Consider the following 6,000-nt stretch of genomic DNA (forward strand, 5'->3'; position numbering starts at 1 on the left):
GGGGTGTATAGGGTGCATATAGGGGGGGTGGGGGGCATAGGGGGTGCTGATAGGGGGCATAGGGGGAGCATATGGGGGGCATAGGGGGAGCATAGGGGGTGTATGGGGTGCATATGGGGGGGGATAGGGGGCATATGGGGTGCATAGGGGGTGGATGGGGTGCATATGGGGGGGATGGGGGGCACATGGGGTGATGATAGGGGGCATAGGGGGAGCGTAGGGGGGGCATAGGGGGTGTATGGGGTGCATAGGGAGTGTATGGTGTGCATATGGGGTGTATGGGGTGCATATGGGGTGCATGGGGGGGAATAGGGAGCATATGGGGTGCATAGGGGGTGTATGGGGTGCAGATGGGGGGGATAGGGGGCACAGGGGGTGCATAGGGGGGGCATATGGGGTGCATAGGGGGTGTATAGGGTGCATATAGGGGGGGTGGGGGGCATAGGGGGTGCTGATAGGGGGCATAGGGGGAGCATATGGGGGGCATAGGGGGAGCATAGGGGGTGTATGGGATGCATATGGGGGGGATGGGGGGCACATGGGGTGATGATAGGGGGCATAGGGGGAGCGTAGGGGGGGCATAGGGGGTGTATGGGGTGCATAGGTGGTGTATGGGGTATATAGGGGGGGGATAGGGGGCATATGGGGGGGTGGGGGACATAAGGGGTGCTGATAGGGGGCATAGGGGGAGCATGTGGAGGGCATATGGGTTGCATAGGGGGTGTATGGGGCGCATAGGGGGCATATGGGGTGCATAGGGGGAGTATGGGGTGCATATGGGGTGGCTGGGGGACATGGAGGGCATATGGGGTGCTGATAGGGGGCATTGGGGGAGCATATGGGGGGATGGGGGGCTTAGGGGGTGCATGTGGGGTGAGCTGCACTGCCAAGCACTGCACTGCACGACTGCACTGTGTTGCACTGTGCTGCATTGTTGCATTCTGCTGTGCTGCGTTGCACTATGCTGCTTTGCATTGTGCTGCATTGCACTGTGCTGCGTTGCACTGTGCTGCAGTGCACTGTGCTTCTTTGCATTGTGCTGCGTTGCATTGTGATGCTTTGCATTGTCCTGAGTTGCATTCTGATGCATTACATTGTGCTGCTTTGCATTGTGCTGCTTTGCACTGTGCTGCATTGCATAGTGCTGTGTTGCACCAGCAGCACATACCAGAGCATGCACACCATGCACACCAAGCTGCAGCACCTTAAACACCATGCACACAATGCAGCAGCACCTTGCACACCATGCACACCATGCACACCATGCAGCAGCACCTTGCACACCATGCAGCAGCACCGTACACACCATGCAGCAGCACCTTGCAAACCATGCATACCATGCAAACAATGCAGCAGCACCTTGCACACCACACAGCAGCACCATGCAGCAGCACCTTGCACATGATGCAGCAGCACCTTGCACACCACACAGCAGCACCATGCACACCGTACAGCAGCACCATGCATACCATGCAGCAGCACCATGCAGCAGCACCTTGCACATGATGCAGCAGCACCGTGCACACCATGCACACCATGCAGCAGCACCTTACACTCCATGCAGCAGCACCTTGCACAGCGTGCACACCATGCACACCATACAGCAGCACCATGCATACCATGCAGCAGCACCATGCTGCAGCACCTTGCACACCATGCAGCAGCACCGTGCACAGCGTGCACACCATGCAGCACCTTGCACACGATGCAGCAGCACCATGCCCACCATGCAGCAGCACCTTGCACACCATACAGCAGCACCATGCAGCAGCACCTTGCACACCATGCAGCAGTATCATGCACACCACGTAGCAACACCTTGCACACCATGCAGCAACACCATGCAGCAGCACCTTGCACATGATGCAGCAGCACCATGCACACCATGCAGCAGCACCTTGCACCAGCACCTTGCACACGATACAGCATCACCTTGCACACTATGCAGCAGCACCATGCAGCAGCACCTTGCACACCATGCAGCAGCACCATGCAGCAGCACTTTGCACACCAGGCACACCATGCACACCATGCAGCAGCACCATGCACACCTTGCACACCATGCAGAGCATGCACACCACACAGCAGCACCTTGCACACCATGCAGCAGCACCTTGCACGCCATGCACACCACGCAGCAGCACCATGCACACCATGCACACCATGCACACCATGCAGCAGCACCTTGCACCAGCACCTTGCACACGATACAGCATCACCTTGCACACCATGCAGCAGCACCTTGCACCAGCACCTTGCACACCAGGCACACCATGCACACAATGCAGCAGCAACTTGCACACCTTGCACACCATGCACACCGTGCACACCACGCACCAGCACCTTGCACATGATGCAGCAGCACCACAGCACCTTGCACACCTTGCACACCATGCAGCAGCACCATACAGCAGCACCTTGCACACGATGCAGCAGCACCTTGCACACCATGCACACCATGCAGCAGCACCTTGCACACCTTGCACGCCATGCAGCAGCACCTTGCACACCATGCACACCATGCAGCAGCACCATGCACACCATGCTGCAGCAGCATGCACACCTTGCACACCATGCACACCACGCAGCAGCACCTTGCACACCATGCACACCATGCACACAATGCAGCAGCACCTTGCACACCATGCACACCATGCACACCATGCACGCCATGCACGCCATGCAGCAGCACCTTGCACACCATGCACACCATGCACGCCATGCAGCAGCACCTTGCACACCATGCACACAATGCAGCAGCACCTTGCACACCGTGCACACCATGCAGCAGCACAGATCCCGCTGCCCCCCATTTAGGGTTGCAGTGTCAGCAGGTCACCCCTCCCCCAATCACAGCCCTGAGGAGGAAGGAGGAGGAAGGTTGGGGGGGGGGGGGGGAGCATCCATCCATGTTGCATCCACCTTGCACACCATGCAGCAGCACCATGCACACCATGCACACCATACAGCAGCACCATGCAGCAGCACCTTGCACACCATGCAGCAGCACTGTGCACACCATACAGCAGCACCACAGCACTGTGCACACCATGCACACAATGCAGCAGCACCTTGCACACCATGCAGCAGCACCATGCAGCAGCACCTTGCACACCACACAGCAGCACCTTGCACACCATGCACACCATGCAGCAGCACCATGCAGCAGCACCTTCCACACCATGTACACCATGCACACGATGCAGCAGCACCTTGCACACCATGAACACCATGCAGCAGCACCATGCAGCAGCACCTTGCACATGATGCAGCAGCACCGTGCACACCATGCACACCATGCAGCAGCACCTTACACTCCATGCAGCAGCACCATGCACACCTTGCACACCATGCAGCAACACCTTGCACACCATGCACACCATGCATACCATGCACACCATGCAGCAGCACCATGCACACCATGCAGCAGCACCTTGCACACAATACAGCAGCATCACACAGCAGCACCTTGCACACCATGCACACCATGCAGAGCATGCACACCATGCAGCAGCACCATGCACACCATGCAGCAGCACCTTGCACACAATACAGCAGCATCACACAGCAGCACCTTGCACACCACGCACACCATGCAGCAGCACCATGCACACCATGCAGCAGCACCTTGCACACCACGCAGCAGCACCATGCACACCATGCAGCAGCACCATGCACACCATGCACACCACGCAGCAGCACCATGCACACCATGCACACCACGCAGCAGCACCTTGCACACCATGCACACCATGCAGCAGCACCATGCACACCATGCACACCACGCAGCAGCACCTTGCACACCTTGCACACCATGCACACAATGCAGCAGCACAGATCCCGCTGCCCCCCATTTGGGGTTGCAGTGTCAGCAGGTCACCCCTCCCCCAATCACAGCCCTGAGGAGGAAGGTTTGGGGGGGGGGGGGGGGGGAGCATCCATCCATGTCTGTAATTAATTGCACGGTGTTAATTAAGGAAGGATCGATGGGATTCAGGATCAATAGGATCAATTGGGCTCGTGGGGCTGCGGCGCTTGTGGGGCCGGGGGGCAAATTCCTATATGGGGGGGAGGGGGGTTGGGATAAAGGGTGAGGGGGGAGCAACCGTAGCACAGCACTATTGGTTGTAATGGAATAATGGGGTCTGCAATGGGGGAGTGGGGTCTGTAATGGGGTCTGTAATGGGGAATGGGGTCTGTAATGGGGGAATGGTGTCTGCAATGGGGTCTGTAATGGGGAATGGGGTCTGTAATGGGGGAATGGGGGAGTGGGGTCAGTAATGGGGTCTGGAATGGGAGAATGGGACATGGAATGGGGTCTGTAATGGGACATGGAATGGGGTAATGGGGGAACGGGGTCTGTAATGGGGGAATGGGGTCTGCAATGGGGGAATGGGGTCTGCAATGGGGTCTTGTAATGGGGAATGGGGGAATGGGGTCAGTAATGGGGTCTGGAATGGGAGAATGGGACATGGAATGGGGTCTGTAATGGGATCTGCAATGGGAGAGTGGGGTCTGTAATGGGGTCTGTAATGGGAGAATGGGGGGATGGGGTTTGAAGTGAGGGAATGGGACATGGAATGGGGTCTGTAATGGGGTAATGGGACATGGAATGGGGACTGTAATGGGGAATGGGGTCAGGAATGGGGTCTGGTATGGGGGAATGGGGTATAGAATGGGGGAATGGGGTCTGGAATGGGATCTGCAATGGGGGAGTGGGGGAGTGGGGTCAGTAATGGGGTCTGTAATGGGGTCTGCAATGGGGGAGTGGGGTCAGTAATGGGGGAATGGGGTCTGTAATGGGATCTGTAATGGGGAATGGGGGAATGGGGTCAGTAATGGGGTCTGGAATGGGAGAATGGGACATGGAATGGGGACTGGAATGGGGTAATGGGGTCTGTAATGGGGTCTGGAATGGGAGAATGGGACATGGAATGGGGACTGGAATGGGGTAATGGGGTCTGTAATGGGACACGGAATGGGGGAATGGGAGAATGGGGTCTGCAATGGGATCTGAGATGGGATAATGGGGTCTGTAATGGGGCAGTGGGACATGGAATGGGGTCTGTAATGGGGGAATGGGGTATAGAATGGGGGAATGGGGTCTGGAATGGGGTCTGCAATGGGGGATTGGGGGAGTGGAGTCTGTAATGGGGTCTGGAATGGGGTCTGCAATGGGGGAATGGGGTCTGCAATGGGGTCTGGAATGGGGGAATTGGGGAGTGGGGTCTGTAATGGGGGAAAGGGATCTGTAATGGGGTCTGTAATGGGGTCTGTAATGGGGTCTGTAATGGAGAATGGGGTCTGTAATGGGGGAATGGGGGAATGGGGTCAGTAATGGGGTCTGGAATGGGAGAATGGGACATGGAATGGGGACTGGAATGGGGTAATGGGGTCTAGAATGGGACACGGAATGGGGGAATGGGAGAATGGGGTCTGCAATGGGATCTGAGATGGGGGAATGGGGTCTGCAATGGGGGAATGGGGTCTACAATGGGGGAATGGGGTCTGGAATGGGGTCTGCAATGGGGGAGTGGGGTCAGTAATGGGGTCTACAATGGGGGAAGGGGGGAGTGGGGTCAGTAATGGGGTCTGGAATGGGGTCTGCAATGGGGGAATGGGGTCTGCAATGGGGGAATGGGGTCTGTAATGGGACATGGAATGGGGTAATGGGGGAACGGGGTCTGTAATGGGGGAATGGGGTCTGCAATGGGGAATGGGGTCTGCAATGGGGGTCTTGTAATGGGGGAATGGGGGAATGGGGTCAGTAATGGGGGAATGGGAGAATGGGACATGGAATGGGGGACTGGAATGGGGAAATGGGATCTGTAATGGGGGAATGGGGTTTGTAATGGGGGATGGGACATGGAATGGGGTCTGCAATGGGGTAATGGGGTCTGTAATGGGATCTGGAATGGGGGAGTGGGGTCTGGGACATGGAATGGGGGAATAGGGTCAGTAATGGGATCTGAGATGGGGGAATGGGGTCTACAATGGGGG

The 6,000-nt window shown here is 57.3% G+C and overlaps 1 protein-coding gene across 1 annotated transcript in view; it reads right to left on the reverse strand.

Moving 5' to 3' along the window:
- SND1 (staphylococcal nuclease and tudor domain containing 1) overlaps positions 1 to 6,000 on the reverse strand; it is a gene marked incomplete at both ends in the record, with an annotated part of 40,622 nt that overhangs the window by 23,771 nt on the left and 10,851 nt on the right. The gene's annotated exons all lie outside the window — the stretch shown is intronic.

This window comes from Excalfactoria chinensis, unplaced genomic scaffold (assembly GCF_039878825.1).
Source record: "Excalfactoria chinensis isolate bCotChi1 unplaced genomic scaffold, bCotChi1.hap2 Scaffold_332, whole genome shotgun sequence".
NCBI classification, from domain to species: Eukaryota; Metazoa; Chordata; class Aves; order Galliformes; family Phasianidae; genus Excalfactoria; species Excalfactoria chinensis.